The following is a 21,815-nucleotide window of genomic DNA, read 5'->3' on the forward strand; positions in this document are numbered from 1 at the left end:
AGATAGATAGATAGATAGATAGATAGATAGATAGATAGATAGATAGATAGATAGAAAGGGAGCTTATAGCATTCTAACCAGTAAATAATAATATGCTTTGGCTAATTTCTAACTTTCTATCCCTGGACCTGTTGGTGCACAGCTGTAATCTAGCACTTGAGAGACTGAGGCAGAAAAACTGTTAATTCAAAGTCAACCTGATATATACATTTGGGCACTCTCTCCCTCCCTCCGAAATTCACACACTGTTAGTATGAAGACACTAACATGGGCCTACAGGGTGAGTAGCAGCGTGAAATATGGTCAGTTCATAGGGGAACCTTCAGAGCCTACAGCAAAGCATGGCTTCCCCAACACTATGACAGCTAGATGCTTGTAAACCCAGAATGCCCAAGCAGATATTTGTCTGTCTGAAGGTGAGGGGAAGTGTGCCAGTGGGTCACAGACCAGGCTTATCTGAATCACCAGGGAACCTTCTAAAAATACAGGTTCCGGAGCCCAGTCAAACCCAGAAAACCAGCATCTCTGGGGGTGGAGAAAGGAGAATCGTGTGTTTTTTTAAAAAAACACATACCAGCCTTGGTGATTCCCATGGTAAGTCAGCAAGATGACCTCTCTGTTCCCCTCAAGACTGAAATTCTGTGATTCTAATCACTCCCTCTACGTGAGTCAGAGCCTAGAATTATCGTGCAACATGAGGTAATTTGTGGTTTCCTGTCTTAAGATTACGGTAGAGGGAGGATCGCAAAACCAGCGTTGTCTAAGTTATGAAGATTGGCTGCAACAGAGGAAAGTGAAAAAAAAAAATCCTGTGTAAACCCGTAGACTAATATCCGGACTAATGGAGTGAACCAAAAAGAACCTACTCACATCGTAGACACAGCCTGCGCTAGAAAGGATCCGCCAGATGAAACAAGCAAGCGCGCTCACGCAGAGGTGGGATCCGGCCGAGACAGCCACAAAGCCCGTTCAGGTGGGATCCGGCCGAGACAGCCACAAAGCCCGTTCGTTTTAACTGAACAGCTGCAGTGTGGAGTGTGAAGAAATACAGAAAAAGAACAGGCCACCAAGAGTTTAGAGCCATGCTTCATATAGAATTATGCTCATGATTGCTGCCTGAGACCCATATGATCAAGAGAATGTCACTAAGTTGAGTTCACACACACACCTGATTCAGCCAAAGCAAAAACACCAATGACAAGTTTTCAGTGTGGCTCAGACTGACACTGGACGGAGCCCCTCTGGGCCAGCACTGGGGTTGCTTCCCATGGCTGCCAGGTTCTAGAAAGCTCATAAATCTTTAATGAAGGTTGTCTGAGAAGGAATTCAGGACAGCACAACACTTGATACTCCTGGCTGCTACACACAGAGCTAAGCCATGGTAACTGTGAACGCCATCCCTTAGAAAGAGCTATAACTATATAGAGAATATCTATATTCATGGAGCCAGCTTCTTGCACTGGGGTTTTATTGAATAGACTGTGAACTGGTTTGGGGAATGAACAGTGACCCTGAGGATTTCATGATTTGGCAAAACAGTTCAACAATGCATGTTCCCTGCTACATATTATGATTCTCTTGAAACCCCTATGTGTTATAGCTCAGAGACAGGGCTATGGAGATAGATGGGTTACAGTTGTCTAGCATGAGAAAGAGCAAGACTCCGTACTTGATGCCACTGTCACCCAATTTACACAGTCCTAGACTCTCAGCAACAGTGGAGAGGTTTGGGAGATACAAAGCCCCCATGTAGGGCTCTCTCTAGGACCTTAATTAGAAAAAGCCAAGCAGTTAGTGGACAGAAGCTGGAGTCAAGAGTCCTCCAGTCAAGGGCCTCTTGGATCTACAACCATCACCACCTCATCATTATGAGCTTGCTTGTCTGCATTGTGGTGACAACCATAGAGTTGGTAAAGCTAAGACCTGAGACAAATGCCAACCTCGCCAGCAGTTCTTACAGTCTCTATGCCCCATCCTGCCTTTAACTCTGAAGTATAAGAACCACCTCATCTCTTGAGAACACCACTCAGAGAAGGAGCTGACGTTGTGACTCATTCTTGGCCTCAGATATCCATGGGTGATCACCACAACCTGACGACTTTCTTTGGTAAAGAATGCCCAAGAAAGCCCTCTGGACTTCAGCCAAGTGCGAACACTCTGACAAGTTCTATTTTGCTGTATTCATTTGATTGCTCTTCACGACCATAAAAACCAAACAAAGAGGATTTCCTCCCAGATGCCAACCACCACTGAAAAGAGCTACTCACTGCTGCTGACTCTTCTAGAAACAGTCTAGCTGTGATGTGACTTGGGGGGAAGTGAGCAAAACAGCTTAACTTCGTTAAGGGTGTTATGCTAAAGGAGAGGGAAGCTCTCGAGTGGTTTGTAAGCATTGCTGGGTGTTTGAATCAGCAGCACAGGTATTTCACTCTCTACAAGGAAATTTAGACAGCCTGTCTTCCAGCTTTCTCACACTTTCTCTTTCTCGAGACGCACTTTCTATCACTGTATTTCTCGTTGATAAGTGTCTTCAGATGCTCTTTCCTCACGCTCACTTAGGAAGTAGGATGGGTCCTGTCATACCCCTCTCCTAAGGCCTCCCTCCACCACAGGCCCTTCTGTGTTCCTGGCTACTATAGGTACTCCTGGTTAAACACACAGAAGCCAGAAGCTTGGGCCCGTGTCTGAGAGAGAACATTCATCATGTGTCTTTTTGTTTCATGATGACATCACAGTGTAATATTTTCCATTCTACACTTTCCTGCAAATTAATTTCATTTTCCTTTACAGATGAATAAAATCCCACTGTGTATATGTACCACGTTTTCACTATCAATTAATCAGTGGGTGGACCCCTGGGCTGAGTCGTTTCCTAGCTACTGTGAATAGAATAGGAATGAGCATTAACATGAAGCCTTGCTGTACTGGGACATAGAGTCCTTTGAGTGTATGCCCAGGAGTAGCACAGTGAAGCCGTAAAGGAGGGTAGATAGCAGGATATACGTAACAGGAACGGACAGGGAGGAAGGACTGGGACTGGGAAGGTTTCAGTGAGGGTAGGATTGAGAGCAGGGGAGGTGAAAAGGAAAGGATTAATCAAAACTAAAGGGATTTGTAAAAGCAATGTGGAAACCTACTATTTTTTTAGTCTAATTGTAAAACATAATTTTTATGAAAGGAGTTTGAACAGAGGTACTCTGCATGGGTAGACAATGTTACCATGAGAAGCCATGGGTTACTTGTGTGTTTGTTTGCAACTTTTAAAATGAAATATAATTACATTATCTCCTCCATCCTTTTTCTTCCAATCTCACTCCCTCTTATATATCCCCCTTGCTCCCCCTCAATTTGTGACCTTTTCCTTCCCAATTATTATTGATACACACACACACACACACACACACACACGCATATGTAGATAAATACAGCCTTATGAATCTGTTTAGTGTTGGTTGTATGTATACAATTTCAATGCTGACCACTTGATATTGGATAATCAAATATGGGGACTCATCCTTGGGACATCTTCCCCCCTTTGCAACAGTCATTGGTTGCCTGTAGTTTCCTGTCTAGGGATAGGGTCCATGAGATTTTTCCCTATCCACATTAGCATGTCTATTGGTGATGTGATTATTCAGGTCTTGTGAAGCCAGCCATGTTGTTGAGGTATCATGGATATAGCTTCTCTGTCATTTCTAGAGACATAACCTCACAGTAAATTCCCTATTCCTATGGCTCTTAAAATATTTCTGCCTCATCTTCTGTGACATTTCCCTGAGCCTTAGATGTGGGTCTATGTTGTATATAAATTAAGTGGATCTGGGCATCCCACAATCAGGTATTCTTTGCATTTTGACAAGTTGTGGCTTTCTGTAATGGTCTCTGCTGCAAAGAGAAACTTCTTTGGTGATGGTGACAGATACATTTAACTGTGAGCGTAAAGATGAGTATGTAGAATTATAAGTGTTGCGGCAGTAGTTGAGATTTTTCTAAGATCCAAGACCTCACTATCACTAGTTAGTTGTCGAGATTTTTGGTACCCGGAATGGTTTCCTCCTGTTGAGTGGCTTTGAGTCTCTCATGGAGATATGAACACCACTCCTGCACCTTTGCCATGCCATATGTTGTGGGCTGGTCATTGGTGTTGCTTGCGGGCATCATAGTTGGGTGGACAGGCAGGACTACTGCTTGCTTCCTTTCCTGTGGTGGTTTGGAAGAAAATGGCCCCTTTAGACTTATGAGTTTGAATTCTTGGTCCCCAGTTAATGGAACTGTTTGGGAAGGATTAGGAGGTGCAGCCTCGTTGGAAGAATGTGTCACTTTGGGGGCGGGGGTTGCTTTGAGGTTTTGAAAGCCCATGCCAGGCCCAGTATCACGCTCTCTCTGCCTGCCTGCCACCTATGGATCAAGTGAGAGCTCTCAGCTACTGCTCCAGTGTCATGCCTGCATACTGCCACACTCCCCATTATGATAAATGTTGCGTGTAGTTTTAAAAGCTACCTCATTTGCCTGGGACTGTGGCTAAGCCCCTCCCGGCTTCCTTTCCTTTTGTTCCACCCGGCTTAGCTCCAGAATCAGCTGCCACTAGCCCTAACCCGGCTTCTCTTTCTACCCGCCTTTGCTCCCGGAGGGGTCATGCTACCAGACCACTCCTAAAACCCTTGAATCCACGGATAAAAGACACACACACACATCTTTGTTACTTTAACTTGTCTACTAGGCACAATTGCTGGGAGCAGATAACTTCTGCCTGGAAAAACGTACCCTAACCAGTTTATTATCTCTGGTTTTCTAGCCCCTGCCAAACACCCTTGGCCACCAACCTGTTGGGAGGTCGCAGGCCCTAGCTCTCTGCTCCCTGCCCCAGGCCTTACATAATTGTTGTCTTTTTCTTCCTCCAAAACATGGCAGAAAAAGTCCCTCTCCTTCCTTGGGACCCAGAAGTCCCACCTGTACCTTCCACCAGAAATTGTTCCCCCCCTGCCCCGCCTTTATTGACAAATCAAGAACCAATTGGGGAACAGGGTTAGCATCAGAACCTCCCCTTATAGATAGACATATTGTACTAGCCTCCTGAAAACGTAAACAAGCCCCCTAATTAGATGCATTTCTTTATATGTTTTCTTGGTTGTGGTGTTTCACTACAGCAAGAGAATAAACAGTACCAAGACACTCCCAGAGTGCTTACATAGCTCTGTGAAAGGTATTTCTCAAGGAGGAGTCTAGAAGCTATAGATATTTAAACAAAAGACCAGCACCAGGTGTGGGATATGGTCCTATGACTTGTTGGCCAGGAAAACTCCAGAGGTCCTGAAACTATCCAGATAGTCGTTTCTTGTGGCTTCCCACTAGAGCTACATGCTAAGACTCTATTGGTGAAGACAGCTCATACTTGACTATAGGACAAAGGGAAATTGAGCTAGAACTAAGTTGAAAACTTTCTTCCCACTCATTAGCTTCCATAGTGTCAGAAAGGGCAGGGTGGACCATGGGAGTAGAAAATCATCAATAGCTTTCCTTAGTGGGTGCCAGCTACAATACTGACCTATCAGACAAAACATGGCGCAAGATAGTGGCTTATATGTTATGAAGATAACTAACCGCTTTCTGCATGGATCTGGGGCCTGTTCCACAGAAGGGGATCTATCTCCCACATTGTAAACCTTGTCAAGTGCCCACAGCTGTGGAAGATGCAAGCCATAGTGAGGAACCCGAATCAGCATCATGCCAAACTGCCTTGTACGTATTTGTGTAGAATACAATACATATCTATAGATGACTAGTGAGGCACTCAGATTCGATCAGAGAAGCCTCTGCCTTCAGTGAGTTATTGGTTATGCAGACTCATAACTGGTCCAAGTGCTAAGAATAAGTGGCCACCAAACACTCAGCTCTAGAAAAGATCTCTACATCAGTGTGCCCCTGGCACACATCGTGGAAGAAAGAGAAAAAGATTATAGAGCCAGAGGATGAGGAAGATGGCTGTGAGCCTGTGAGACACAGCTCTCTGTTGATGACATAGGCATTGCTGTTAACCCACAGCAGCTGTGACTGTCTCTACAAGCTGAGAGCTGTTCATGGTCCCTTATAAATAGTAGAGGGTGCTTCCAAGGCTGTTAGCAGTTCATTGTTGTTAGAGGAGGGAGAGCTATGTATTTTTTCAGCTATGTTGCTCTGCTCCTTACTAAAGGTTACTTTTAGTCTGGGATCACATTGAGAGAAAGCTCAGCAACAGCCAGCTAGTAGAGGAGCCATTCCCAAGTCAGAGACCTGGCAGTTGATTGAATGAGCAGGGTACAGTGGTGTGCATATAAAAACCCAGCACCAAAGAAGCTGAGCCAGGAAGACTGTACGTTCAAAGCCACTCTGGGCTAAATACTGTGATTCATCATCACGCAAACACAAAAAATCTGATATATAACAAGTCCCTTTGGTGATGTTGCATGGTCTTGTGAAAGTCCAGTCTTTGATAAAGATACAGTTGAAAACAGTCTGCCACATCTCCCCAAAAGCGGCACAGAACTCTTGGTTTTAGATCAAGAGTCAGCGACCGAAGAGCAAACCTATGTCTTGATGTTTGAATTATTCTTGGACATCTGGTTAACTGACCGGAACCTCAAGTCCTTTGATGACACATTGGGATCCTCTGGAGCTGGTTCCTGAAACACCAGAAACACAAGAGAAACTGGGAAAGTAGAGAACAGAATGTTCTGGAATCTGAGCACAGTAGAAAGAAGCAGAAGAGAGTAGAATGACAGACCATAGCTGTCCCTACTAGCTCATCCTACTGGTCTCAGCCAGGAAAACAGAGTGGAAATAGACATCCATCTCTGCTCCACACAGGACTGAAGAAGAGGAAAAAGCCTGGGTCAGAAGATCTGTGTTTTAGGCAGCTGGTGACAATGTGTGCCAAGTCAGAGAGTCTTCTCTGTCACAGAACTCTCCAGTAGAGCCTTAATGACCCGAGAACTCTCAGTTTGGGGGAGCCACAGAGAAACACCCTACTACAGACCTTGGTGTTCTCAAGCCACAGTAAGCCACAGTAACACTTCGACCCGTGGACCTCTGGGCTGCAGACACCAGAAGAAGGTGTGACAGACCATGGTAGAAATGTGAAGGACAACTTTGCATAGCTACTCACACCTAACTATGAAGAATTATGACCGGGAATTGAAATACTCTGGACATATTTCTAATTCTAGTACCTAGGAGGATGGGTTAGAGGATGGCAAGACTGCATAGCTAAAATAGGAAAACAGAAGCAAGGTGATTAGTTTCCACGCTAGGAGGCACTATTTTGGAGAGACTGTGGAACCTTCAGGAGGAGCAGCCTCACTGGTGGGAGTAACTCAGAAGGGGTGGAACTTTGAAGGCTAGAACCTGCCCCTGGTTCCTGCCACCTTCATCATAAGCTCCTGCACCCATGAGCTGAACTGCTCTGCCATGCCTGTGCTGCCATGACAGACCAAACCTTCCAAAGCTGTGAGATTGCTTCCTCCTTTGTGCTGACTGTCACAGTGATATACTAATATATTGACACAGCAATTGTAAGATTCCCAAGAAGCCTGATGCCGGTGAGAAAAACCAGAAGCGTCCGTACCCACTGTGCGCCTGTGTGTGGAGGGTGGCAGGGTTTGAGATTTCGTGCACTAGAGGAAGGCTTATTTACTATCCATAATTTTCTTCCTGGTCTTTCTGAAGGTGATTTTCTGAACTTCTGTACCTCTAAAGATGAAGAATGGATAGAGATAGGTGTAATTATAAGATTATAAACTGTTCAGAGTACTTCAGCCAAACTCATTCTAGCAAAATCTTTTTAAACTGGAAGATATTTCTGTCCCACTATCATCACTCATATAGTTCACATATAAAAGATTTGTTTTACTCTTTCTGGTAAAATTCAAGATGTAATGCTTGAATGTTTGAAAATACAGAGATTTAGGAAGAAGGAAAAATATCCTGATCGTACGTTGTTTTGAATGAAGCAATGAAACAAAAGTAGGCTGCGATTCCTCCTAAAGTATGGAGGAGAAGATTTTATTGCAGGTATATGAGGGAGAAAGCAGGCAGGGGGAGGGTCTGGGCAGAACATGGCAGACTAAAGCGGACCATGAGAGATGGGGAGGGAGAGTTATGGCTGAGTTATACAGGGAAGAGCAGCTGGAGAAGAGCCTGCCTAGCTCAGTCGCTGAGCTGGAGAAGTTTAGAGTAGGGGCTGGATCCTGCCAGCCAGGCCATGGTCTGGAGGGTGCTAGGAGAAACTGGTAGCCAGAGCCAACTTTGATATGTTAATAAACACCTCAGCCTTTTGTCAGAGTTTGAGACCTAACAATTCTGGGCCCAGAGTTAGTTGTTTGTTTGCTTGTTTGTTTAGCATAGCCTGCAATTGGAGGGCTAGAGAAATCAAGGCCCAGTGCATTCAGAGACTTCACTGAGTTTGTCTCTAAGATCGCTAACAGCAGATAGAAGGGTTAAGGCAGGATGTTACAGGGACTGGTCTAGCTGTGTCTTAATGAAGGCCTTCTGGTGGGCAGCACACCACCCTGCAGCTTCTGTTGATGGCTCCACAGCAAAAATGGGATATTTCTGTTCTCCCTTCTGTCAGAAAAATGATTTAATCTAAATGAAATTCCTCTTCCAGGTAATGTTGCAAGTTTTATAAAGACATAAAGTAACTAATTTCTCCTTGTGAGGTTCCAGAGTTAATGAGTGAGGCTGTGCTGATGACCGATGAGGGAAGAGATCAGACATCTCCTGAGGAAGTTAGGAGGAGGAAGATGTTGCCCCCTGTGTTGGGTACAGAGCACTCAGCAGAGATTTAAACTCTGACCCAAAGCTAACTTCTGAGAACTCTGCAGAGAATTTTCTTTTTTCAGAGACCCAGAAAAAGCCTAGTACTAACTTAGCCAGGCTTGACAGATGTGCACAGCCATAAGTTATCAACGCACTATTGACAACACTGTGGGGAAAAGTGTTAGCTTCTGGGGAAGATAAGTTTACATTTCACTTCCTGACTTACCAAAGTTTCACTCAACTAAAGGAGTCCTGCATGTACTTTAACATTATTTTTATTTATTTATTTATTTTTAACTTTTGAGAGAAGGTTTCATCTAGTCTAGACTGGTCTGAGACTTGGTGTATATCCAGGGTTGATCTTAAACTTCTGATTCTTCTACCTGACCAAGTACTGGAATTAAGGAGTACACACCACACTCAGCCCAAGACGTACACTCACAGATGAGCGTGAGCTAATCATAAATGGCTGATCTCCTAGGGCTGGAAGGTGCCAGAACATAAAACTGCTGCTGCAAGAGACAATGTGGGGAGGTGCTAAAGACTCAAGAATAAAACAGCGTGTTGAGAAGATACCGACTCCTGCTAGAACGAGCTTTGTGAAAGGCGAGCTTTGTAGAGGGGGCGGGTCTATAGTGAAGCCCTGTTCCCTACTGTCTTGCCAACTGGGAAGAGTCAGAGGAATGAGACTCTGAGAAAAATGCTAGGAGTAGCTTTTCAGGGGGGACTGGGCACGCTCTGGGCCACCAGCTGGGGCTGCACACGCCGAAAGGCTTTATACAGAGCACCCACTGCCCACAGTAAGTTTTCACAGAAACTGTTTACTGGCTACTTATTCAGCAGGAAAGGTCTAAAATAAGGGGGAGGAGCATCTATGAAGGGTAGGATTGTCAAGTCACAGGGAGGGTCCAGACAGGTTTCCTCTGTGTGGTTCTAGTGTAAACGCCCCTAGCACCGGGGTATGAGTTTATCCCACTGCTGACTACAATTACTGATAGAATCAATGCCAGAACATGGTTGGATGAAATCCGCAAAGTCAGTCTAAAGAGAGTATGAGGCGCGAGGCCCTGGGGCCTTTCCTAGAAGTTATCCATAGAATTCCTTCCTGGCTGCTGTCCCCTGAATGTCGAGCATCCGCCAGGGGTGCTATTAGAAGATAGGAGAAACTTTCCTTTTTTTCCCAAGACAGGGTTTCTCTGTGTTGCTCTGGTTGTCCTGAGACTTGCTCTGTAGCCCAGGCTAGCCTTGAACTCAGAGATCCACTTGCCTTTGCTTCCTGAGTGCACACTACCACCAGGCTGAAGATGGGAGAAACTTTTAGAGACCAGCCAAGCGGGAGCTCGTGGGTGATGAAAGGCTATTGAAGTAGGCTGTTGGAGCCCGGGTCCCAGCTCACCGAGCTGCCCAACTCACGGAGCACTTTAGTTTTGCTCTCCATGAAATAGACAATTCTCGCAAGGTCATTTCCTCAGGATTACACACTAAGGATTGCCCTCCCTGACCTGTGGCCAAAGCCCTTCAGACTTAACTGCTCTGTCAGGGAAGAGTGGGGGCTGAGTGTAGTCCTAAGGCTGGAAACAAGAGACTCTTAATGTAGCGGGTGACTTTCACACTGCCCGGCTTCCTACAGGTATGAATCACGAAAGCACGAGTGTTTACAACTTTTACACCATTAAAACTTGTAATGCGAGCGAGTAACACGGAGCAAACCTGTCTCTCTGTATGAGTCATAGGCTTAAAAACATATAAGTTGATTAAACAAATAAAAGCACAGGTGAAAAAGGCATTCACAAACCCACAGGTGTTGTTAACCATTCATCTTAACACTTTCCCCTCTGATTTTGTAGACTTTCCTTGCTTTTTCTTTTATCTTGAATCTTTACACTTGAAAATGAAACAGAAAATTAAGGCTTGAAAAAGTTAAGAGTTGTCACTGACTTTTTATTTTTATGCCATAGGCTAACTTCCCCTTAAGGGGGGCTTTTTTTTCTCTCTCTTGGTTCTGTCTTCATGTTATGAAAATAGGAAGAAAGCACCTTTCCCTTTGCCACACCTGAAAGAGAACAGGTTAATTCCCTAAGGAAAACCCTGTCTTCTTTTTGTTTTTGTAGTTGTTTCTGTTTCGTTTCACATAAGGTTAGATGTATCCCAGGCTGAGCTCAAAGTCCTATGACCCGAAGACAGACCTTCCTGCCTCGGTTTCCAGTGCTGGGATCATAGACTTGTGCCTTCACACTCAGTGCTTATGTTCACACTCAGAGCTTATGCTCACACTCAGTGCTTATGCAGAGTTGGGGATTAAGACTTGGCCAGGAGTGCCAAGTTAGCAAGCTACCAGCTGGGCTATCCTCAGGCAGAAAACTCTGCCTTCCCCACAGTCAGGACTTTTCAGTCTCCTTTTCTTGTTGAAAAATGAACTCCAGAGTTATGCTGTAGTCAGTATACTTAAACAGTTCCCTCCTCACCACACAGCCTCTCCACAACGAGCCCCTGCTGGGTAAGCACCAACATAGAACCTTATAAAACCAGACCTATCAGAATGTGAGTTCAGAGTTAAGACGAAGGCCATGGTGGATAATTTGGATTGCCCATTTGATGGAATCTAGGCTCCCTCCAAGAGCATGCCTGTGAGGGAGTCTCTAGATTGAGGTATTTGAGGCGGGGATGTTACCCGGGAAATTTGGAGTTCCCTTTTGGGCTTCATATTTCTCATTAATGAAAGAATTTAAAAATTGATTCAGAAGGAGGCAGGAAGACAATTTTAGTAGAGTTGGAGAAAAGAACAACAGATCAAGCAAACTGTAAAGCTTGACAGCTGTCAGGAAGAGGGGGACAGCTGTGCTTTCAGTAAAGCAGGCAGGGCCAGCAATGGCTGTGTCACTCCTGCCTCAGACCTGAAAGAGGCTCCGTGGAGGGAGAGGACTCTGGGAAGAAAATAGTCTCATTGGGGGACAATCCTCCAGGTGAATCAGATTTCCAGTGGGGTGGTCCCCTGACCTTGTCTGATAACTAACAAGGAGATGTGGGTGTAACACCTTGACTGTTGGATGGCTCCATTAATGAGTTAGGGTTCCAGGCTGAAGAGAAAGGAGAAAATGACCTGAGCACCAGCATCCATCTTTCTCTGTTCCCTGACTGCCCACCAGCCCCACCCTCAAGCCGCCATGATTTTCCCACGGTGAAACTAGACCCTCATACTATGAACCAAAAGAAACCTTTCCTTCCCAAAGTTGCTTCTAATCAGGTCTTCTGTCCCATCAGTGAGAAAATTGACTACTACAAAGGTTAAAGGTTGGATATTCATTTAAGATACACAATTAAGAGATTAAGATTTTAAAAATACATTCCCCTGGCCAGAAGTAGGCAGCTTCTTCCTCATTCATATGTGACACTGGGTTCCAGGTACATGGGAAGTATCCAGTCCATCAGTGGTACATTCCTGGCTTGGGAAGGAAACCAAGCAGAGATAGAGCACTGAGAAACCAGCTTTGGGATGCTTAGTTGTTCTCCATGCTTAATGTGTTCCAACTCCTGTTCCTCCTGTCTGTTGCTGTGAAGGTGGGTGTCATTCTGATGTCAGGGAAGAGACTTTGACTGTGTAGTCACTACTGTAGAAAGTACAGAGGCCTAGAGGCCAAAGCAAAGACAGCTGGGGAACCTCAGTAAGTTAGGTTTCTGGTCATCTTGATGACAAGTGTTTAAAAGCAATGCTAGGAACTTACAGGGTGTCTGGAGTCTTTTCTTGACTCATCTGTATCTTGTAATCTAATCAGGAGCTTGTAAAGCGATGCTAGTGACCAGGCTATCTTAGACAAGCTTTTAGGAAGTCACCTGGGTGCTTCTAATGCTTGAGGTAAGTGATGACCTCTGAATTCAAGCTTGGAATTGATCTCTCCCTTCTAGTCTTTGAAACCTTCAGCTGACTAGCCCCTCTCTCCCATGATGCCTCAGCTCTCCCATGATGCCTCAGGTGCTTGCTTCACATGAGGACAAGAATGCTGCAGACATTCTTCATCCCAACTTCCTTGTCTCAGAATGGGCCTCATGCTCACCCATCAAAGAAGCATTTGATTTGTTGTTCAGTTTTCACAAAATTCTATACTTTTATTTCCAGGGAGGGTAGAGAGTAGTTTAGAGCATCAGCACTGAAGTCCCCCTTCCTGTCCAGGTCCAGTTCTGAGACTCACTAGCTTTGCAATCTTAAAAAAATCAGTTAATGCCTTGGTGCTCATGTGACAACAAAATCAACTAATAATAGAAGGGGTGGGGTGGAGGGTGCACCTGGAATAATAAAAGCACAATAAATATTATCCTTTAAAACTATTGTTCACTCTCCTACCAGACTGCCTGATTGACAGCGAATACTCACCTCATGTGCCTAAGGAAGCCCCATATGAAGTCAACATTGCGGCTTGGATCTGCTGAGTTTAATTTTTTTTCTCAATCATGCATTGTATACTATTTATCTTAAACAGATCCACTTTTACAACCAAAGTCCAAGTGTATCCAATATAATTTTAATTTTTTTAATTTAGTTTATCAGACAATTCCCAAGGCAATTATAATAAGGCAAGCTACCTTGATAGAAGGAGATGCCCAGGCAGAAGAGACTCACTGTGGATCAGCAGAGGGTGCTGGACTGCCTAACCCAGGTGAGGATCCGATTGTATCCCCACCCCTCCCAGAAAGACACAATGGAGACCTAACTTCAGAATGCGACCTTGTCTGGAAACAGGGTTTCCACATGTAATTACTTGAGATCACACTGGAGAACTGGCACCCTGATCCAATGTGACTGGCATCTTTATATGGAGAGGTATGGAAAGTGGGAGGTGGCAAACACCAGGTGACAACCAACAGTGGAAGAGGATGTGTGCAGATGCCAGACAACGGGTACCAAAGACTGAGAGCAACCTAAAAGCTAGGAAGAAGGAAGGAAGAATTCCTCTTCAGACTTTAGTGTAGTCACCACCCTATATACATCTTGATCTAGAAACTAGAAGTGAAGGTAATGTTTCCTATTGTTCTACTCTATCTAGTTTGTAGTGGCTTATTAGGGAAGCTATAAAGAAAAATACACAGGGAAGCAGACACTAACCAGGTTGTATGTGAGGATCTGGACAGCATCTGGCAGATATCACCTCCGGGTATGAATCAGGTGTGCTGGGTGTTGAGGAATAACAGCAAAATAAACCGCTATGTTCCATCACATCGTTTGGCTTTAGAGTACGAATAGCTACCTGAAGGTTGCTAGATCTTGGGGCCACTTGAGTTAGTGGATTCTGAATGCAGGCTTTAACATCTCTATTTTGTGTAGGAGAAAACTGAGGCACTGTGTGGTTAAGTCAAGCTGCAAGGCTTGCAGCTCCTGCTCTTAACTAGTTAACCAATGTGCTTTTCAGCATTAGCTCAGAGCAGCTTTGATGGCAGAGGCGTTGGGTTGAACTGGGGAGGTAAAGACACCACACTCAGGAAAGACACCACTTATACACTGCAATTCTCCACCAGCTGAGACTAAACCAGAAAACAGTCTTAAGTAAACGCAGTCCTGGGTGTTGCCCACCATGGGGTTTTCAAAGTTTCTCTCTATTGAAGAAGTGAAAGGCATCTCCGACTGCTTATTATAATGGACTAACCTTAGGTTTTTTTTATTACTGGTAGTTAAGTATACATCATGAAACTTGTGTTCTTGCAGGCGTCCTTATTGGTTTTAGTACTGCTGCAGGTTGAATTACACACACACACACACACACACACACACAAATTCTGGTAAATTTCATTTGTGCACGAAAAGGGCTGGAAGAGTCATAACTGTGCATGTGACATGACGATGACAGAGAAAGCTCCTTATTCCTGCCTACTGATAAGAACTAAGTCTCTCTATAATGTTTTCTAATGATAGGAAGAATTTCCCACAGAGCAGCTTTTAACTTCATACATTTTAAATACTTCTTTGCTACTGTATCTTCTGGTGCAGCATGTGTTCCGACAGACACAAAGTTTGGCCCAGCTTCTAGCACTGTCTTTTTAGTCCTAACAGCTTCAATCATGTGACCTTAACTGTCCCTCCAAGTCCCACATGTTAAAGGCTTGCTCCCCAGTGTTGTGCTGTTGAGAGGTGGGGAGCCTTTAAGAGACAGAGCCTAGTGGGTGCGTGCCCCCAGTTTCCTCCCCTGGACTGGAGTCACGAGCCAAAATGTACTTTTATTCATCCCAGGTTGATTATCTTAGGCGTGTGTTGTGGTGAAGGAAGCGGACAAGCAGAAGGAGCAGCTGGCCTACAGGGTGATGGGGGTGATGGGGGTAACGGGGGTGATGGGGGTGATGGGGGCATTTCTGGAGTGCTCAAGTACATAACTTAACTACAGATATAAGAAAGGCAAGTAGCAGTGGCCACTCATCCATAACCGAGTACATTTCCAGCTAAATGTCCACTCTGTCTCAGCCCATCACCATGATCAACCTTCTCCAAAGAATATCTTTACCTCTTTCCCTCGTCAGCCCACCATGACATGTTACTAGCACAGCTATCCCGTGCAGCTGTCTATGTGAGGTGTATGTCTGTGCTTTATGTGTAAAAAGAGCATCTTTTGCCCTAATGCAGCATTGCTCCCTTTGAGAAAGCAAGCCTTAAACAAGTCCACCTGTGTCCTCACCAGGAAACTTAATGTCTTTCTTCTCCCTCATGGCAGGCCCAAAGAAAAGGTCAATGAAAGACCCAATAAAGACCGAGAAACCTGTAGAGACACTCGTATCTCCTGGTACTTCAACGGTGTGGGCTTCTCATGCATGGTAATTCATTTTTAAAATAAATTTGTGTTTTTAAAGATTTTTTTGTGAAGTGTTGATGGTATTACAATAATGTCTGAAAACATCTAAAATAATTAAATACACCCTCAGTAAGTCATCACCTTATAATTCTAACTGTTTATTCTGAAAAATAACTTTAGATTCATGTTATAGACATCTTGACAGGAAATAAAGAACATTTAAGTTGTTTTCAGTGTGCAGAAATAGTGAGCATTTGATGTGATCTTTTGACATTATACATAGAATTGATAGGCTTTCGTTTATTTCTCTGTCCTAAAGAAAAATCGAATTTGATGGTTATGTTAGTTGATGATCTGACTGTGGTGATCTCCCCAGCAAGGAGCCCAGTGCACAGGGCTGCGCTGCGACTCATGACCCGGGGACTGTTTCCTGAGATATAAAAGATCATTGAACATGTTTTTGCAGACTTAAAATAGAAAGACAGGTTTTATTTTTTTTCCCATGTAGGAGAGAGCGGAACATTTTAAAATTGGAAACTTAAAAAGAATTCCAAGATAAAAGAAAGTGAGACCTGAAATTTCTAAGTAGATCTGCCTGGCTCTTACTCAGCCCTCCAGTCATTTCTCATAATGACTTTGGTAAGTTGTGTTCCCGTTTATATAAGATCTCTTACTTACAGCACTCATGGACACCAGGAGCTAGTTTACAAACAGTCAGTGATTATGAAGTTATAGTACACACTGTGTCCCCGACGAGCATGGTTCACATGTTGCCTGTGCCAATTCTGTCAGATAATATGGCTTCCCTCACCTGTGCCCCCTTCTGAAATGGTTGTAAATGTGCTGTTCAGGAAGGTCATTATCTAGAATAGACAAGATGACACTTGATCTGGTGCTTTGGAACTTTTCCTGTGGTTCCTAAGCACAAATGCCTGCTGGTGTCATGGCTGCCGTGAGTGGGGGCATCTGGGAAAGAACTGACTCTCTTGTGCATCTCTCCCAAGTCCTGCATGGCAATCTGCTGCACGTCTCCACCTCATTCTTCCAAATTCAGGGACCCTTGAACTATACTTTAATATGCTATAGACACAGTATTTTATTAATCTTATTATAATCACACTAGTATTATTTTTTTTATAATCACATTGTCTGTATCCGCGACCTGAGTGTAAGCTGAAAAGACAGCTTGTATACCTTATTCATTCTGTCCTAGTGTCCAGCACGTGTGATTTAGCACCCAGTAGCTGCTTAGTTGTGAGTTCAGTGAGTAGCTGGACAGTGATGTCATGAGGGATAGTTCTCTGCTCAGTTTCCTTGGTAAAAATGTTTTTCCCATGTGGTTTTGGAACCTGCTTCAATTGTGACCTGAGGCTCCCATGACTCATTCAGCCAAAAACACCAGGAGTTTTAATTACTGTAAAAGGCAATGTCTTCAAAAGAGAAGGTGTCTGCCTACAGTAACTAAACAGAAACCACCTACCATATAATGTTCTGTTGGCCCATAAACTGCAAAAGAACAGGAATTTTCCATTTCCATCTAAAGACTGCCGTTCAGCATCAAACGCCTTGGAAGATGCTCAAACCAGAACAAAACAAGGATGATCACAGACCCATCGAGCAAGGCCATGCTTAGATCCTAAACGTGACCTACCTTTGTTCTAGAACCTTTATATGTGATAAACAGTTGGAATTTCCTTGCCTGGGCCCTCAAAAATCTTGCTCCTATACAAAGGGGAAACCCATCCTGGGAAAGAGAGGCTGCATCACAATGAGGCCATGGGGGTCAGGCAGGCAAGTCTTGGACTCTTGGCTGTGACTTCTCCAGCTCCCCCTTAGAGGAAAATCAACTGTTGGTTTTAAAGAATAGTGGGTTCATGTGAAAAGAAGAGCTTCATAAATTCCTTATGCCTGGCTTTGTGAAGACTTTTGTGTCTACACACGCTACAGCTCCCAGTCCTGGGCTTCTCCATTGTGGATACCGTGTAGAGTCATTAACACACACTGTCTTTGGGAAACCTGAGAAAAGTCCGTTTTGATCAGAACTTGAGAAGGGATGCTGGACTGGGGGTGTCATCTCTCTGGGCCTCTTCTTCACGGATTTAGATCATCCCCGTCCTAGTGGCCAGGGTGGCCAGGCTGGGGCAGGCAGAGTGGCTGAGTGGGAGCTGCACGGTGCGGGAGATTTGGGAAGTGAACTGATGAAGGCCCCACTGGAAAGAGTGTAACGAAAGGTTCAGCCCCTGCGTGAGTGGGGTTTTCCTGGCCGACAGCACTCTGTCGATGTGACAGCACTCCACAACTTGGGCATTCTCTCTGAGCCGACCGTCTTTTCATAGCAGGTCTGATCCAGCATAATGGGGCCTCAGACACTACACCTCTGACCATCACCTTCCTGATTAGTTCAAGCAACAGCAGAGAGGAAGGACAACAAGATCATTCTCAGCAGACTTTCTCTAATGTCTGTCACCAGAATGATATCATCTGGAAGTGCAGAAGGAGGAATTTGGGAAACAGGACATGCAGTGTCTGTATTGTCTCAGTCGTCAGGACAGGGTTGAAAAGGAGTCAGGACAGGGTTGAAAAGGAGTGAAGTTGTCCGGGGAGAACAGCTCTGTGCATGGCAGTCCTCTACCCCAGGCCCTGTCATGAACTTCTGAGCTCTCTTGCCCTAGCTGTTTTTATGACAATGTGCTGGCTGGTTTTATGCTAACTTGATCAAAGCTAGGATCATTGGAGGTGAGAGAACCTAATTGAGAAAGTGCCTGCACAATATCCAGGTGTGGGCAAGCCTGTAGGGCGTTTTCTTAATTAGCAATGGATAGGGGAGGGCCCAATTCATTGTGGGTGTTGCTGTCCTTGGACTGGTGGTCCTGGGTTCTGTAAGAAAGCAGGCTGGGCAAGCCATGGGGAGCAAGCCAGTAAGCAGTGCTCCTCCGTGCCCTCTGCATCAGCTCCTGCCTCCAGGTTCCTGTCCTGCTTGTCCTGGCTTCCGTCAGGACATGATGGTCAGGCAAATAAACCCTTTCCTCCTGAACTTGCTTTGGTCATTATTTATTACTTTTAAAGCAGCCCTGACTAAGATGGACAATGTCTCACATATTCTGGGCTAGCCTGGAACTCACTATGCAGTTGATTTTTCTGTTCCACCTCCCCAGTGCAAGGATTACAGGAATGCACCTCCACAACCAGTCTATATGGTTCTGGGATCTAACCCAGGGCTTCCTGCACACAGACCAGCATTTTACCCGTTTAGCCACATCCCAGTCCTTGCACTATGTTTTAATCCAATCCAAAGAACACACAGAAGAACAGCTTCCCAAAAGTGCAAGAAACTCCATGTCCCTGCAGATGGCCCTTAGGATAGGTCATGCCTAGATATTCTTCACTCTGACGATCTTAGAAGATATTCTTGCATGCTTCGGCAGGGAATCATTGATTTGGAGGAACTAGCCAGATAAATTCCTTTGTTCTAGTTTTCCCTTCTGTTACTCACCTTGTCTCTTGCTCCCACCTCCTGGGATCCCTACACAAACGTGTAGAACTCACTTCCTGTCCCAGGCTCTGCCTTGGGGAGAAGAAGAGTACACTTCAGTAGGACTCCTTGGCAATTGTTACACATCAGCGTTTGGATGGGGCCTTTCTCTTTAACTATCTTTCAAGGGAAAAGTAGGTTTGATTTCTTCACAAAACTAAAACCTGCCTGTAGTGGTTTGAATAAAAATGGCCCCCATATGTCCATAGGGAGTGTCACTATTAGGGGGTATGGCCTTGTTGGAGTAGGTGTGGCTTTCTTGGAGGAGATGTGTCACTAGAGGAGGGCTTTCAGGTCTCAGAAGCTCAAGCCTGGCCAGTGTGTCACTGTCTCTTCCTGATGCCTGCAGATCCAGATGTAGAATGCTCAGCTCCTCTCCAGCACCATGTCTGCCTGCACGGTGCTATGCTTTCCTCCATGTTGACAATGGACTGAATCTCTGAACTGTAAGCCAGCCCCAATTAGGTATTTTCCTTTATAAGGTGTCTCTTCATAGAAATAAAGCCCTAAGACACTGTGCATGTGAACTCTAACGTACAGTGCAGATATTTTTCTGTTAGATAAATAGGAATAGCAGATACTTGGAGCTCATTCTAGGATCCTACCAGCAGAACCCTCCGGTATTTATTCATCAATTGAGATGTTCATGTGTACAGGAGACCAGCCCAGTGCAGAAATGATTGAGATGCATGTTTCATAAGGAATAAAGGATCAAAGGAGTAAACACAGGTTTCTTCTAACAAGTGGTTTGTGGGACGGGAAAGGAGACAGGAGGAGCAGAGAGTGAGTGATGGTCTGAATGCTCTACAAAGATCCTCAAATCTCAGGGCTGTGTGGAATAAGGAGTGGGAGCAAGAGTGGCATGGTGACATCAGAAGAGTCCAAACATCCCCACTGGGATGACAATGCAGATGATGTGTCGTTAGCCCAGAGAGAAACATGCCAGCAAAGGCAACTGGGAGAGAAGCACACGCAGAGAGAAGCCATCTGTCAGCTAGCCATAGGGAGTTATCGAATAGACCGGATTCAAATCCAGAGATAAGAAAAGAAATCGAGGCAGGTTTCCAAGTCATTGGTGCCTAAAGCCACAGCTTTAGTGGGGGTGGGGGCTGTGGATATCACATTTAATCAGCAAATAAAAAGGGGGGCAGAAAACCAAGTGGAGGATAAACCCAGAGAACAGGCTAAAAACTGGGGAAGAAACAGTAACAAGCCTTGGGTCTGGTGAGGGAACCAGGGAGGAAGGAGAAGACTCTGATGGCGATTCTTCGTTCTCAGAGACCCAGGGAGGGAACTCATAGCGTGAGAATTATAGAGATGACGCTACCAAGAAGCCAAGGGGATGGAGAAGTCTCTGTCTTCAGCCCAAATGACTTCTCAGTCGGCAGTTTTGGTAGAAGAGCAGACAGTACATGGAGACATTATGTTACCTCTACCTATCAGCTCAGAATAGTTACAAAACTGTATGTCCAGTAACTTGTGATCCTTGGACCAAGACTTCATTTATAAAGTCATAGAACCAAATCCTGCCTATTGGGTAAATGTAAAAGGATTATCAAGAAATATAGAAAAAAAATTTAGAAAATGGCTGTAAGAATCCCAGCTTAGGGGCTTGAGATATGGATCAGCAGTTAAAAGCACTGACTGTTCTTCCAGAGGTTCTGAGTTCAATTTCCAGCAACCACATGGTACCTCACAATCATCTGTAATGGGATCTAGCGCCCTCTTCTGGCACGTCTGAAGACAGCCACAGTGTACTCATATACATTTAAAAGAAAGAAAGAAGGAAAGAAAGAAAGAAAGAAAGAAAGAAAGAAAGAAAGAAAGAAAGAAAAAGAAAAAAGAATCCTAGCTTAGAAACCAGTTTTAGAAATCAGTTTAAGAAGGAAGCTTGGACCAGGTTCTGGCAGCTGCTGACCAGGCTAAGAGCAGGGACCACTGGTATGGATCATGAGGTGCTTCAGGGCTCAGGCTTTTGAGAACTCTGTGGAACTTGGCTCAGGGGTTTAGTTGTGGTATATTGAAGTTTAGATTCTAATTTTCAGTGGCCTCTGTATGAAAACTCCCTGCAGTTTGCTAAGGAAGCTCCCCTACTTACAGCCACTTACTCAGAGTGGCTGCTGAGACACTCAACTGAAGACTCGTGAGCCCAGCCACTATCCTTGATCCTTCCGTGTGCTGTTAGTTAATATTACCACTGCACAGTCCATGGGACCTCAGGGTCTATGGAGGCTGCTGGCTGTCTACCTGTCATCCGCCCTCCTTAGTAGCTGACTGTGAACCTTTTAGCTAGACATAAGCTGAAATGAATGACTGTACTTCTCAGGCTACTGTGTATAGTCATCCACTGGGCTAAGTCTGGCCACTTATCTGTCCTATAAGTGCTTTACAGGACCACTGGGAAAGAGGGAGCCCTTTGCCATGGTCCTACCTCCTGCTGGCACTGAACAGGTAACGGACAGCTTTGGCTGTAGTGTTGTCTATGAGGAAACTGCACTAAGTAAACCGGACAGTGGAGGACATGAAGTCTCTTGACTCTGTAGGGTGGAGATAGGTCAGCTGGGATGTTCAGATGTTTGTCACTGGAAAGACTATATCTGTATATATTCACTACAAGGTACCATAGTTGGGTGTCACTTTTAGCTGAATGAATTATGACTTAATCTAAATAAGACAAACTGGAGGTGGGGCGAGGTGAGCTAAAACACAAAGAAAGAAGA

The sequence above is a fragment of the Grammomys surdaster genome, unplaced genomic scaffold (genome assembly GCF_004785775.1).
Source record: "Grammomys surdaster isolate TR1022 unplaced genomic scaffold, NIH_TR_1.0 62, whole genome shotgun sequence".
NCBI classification, from domain to species: domain Eukaryota; kingdom Metazoa; phylum Chordata; class Mammalia; order Rodentia; family Muridae; genus Grammomys; species Grammomys surdaster.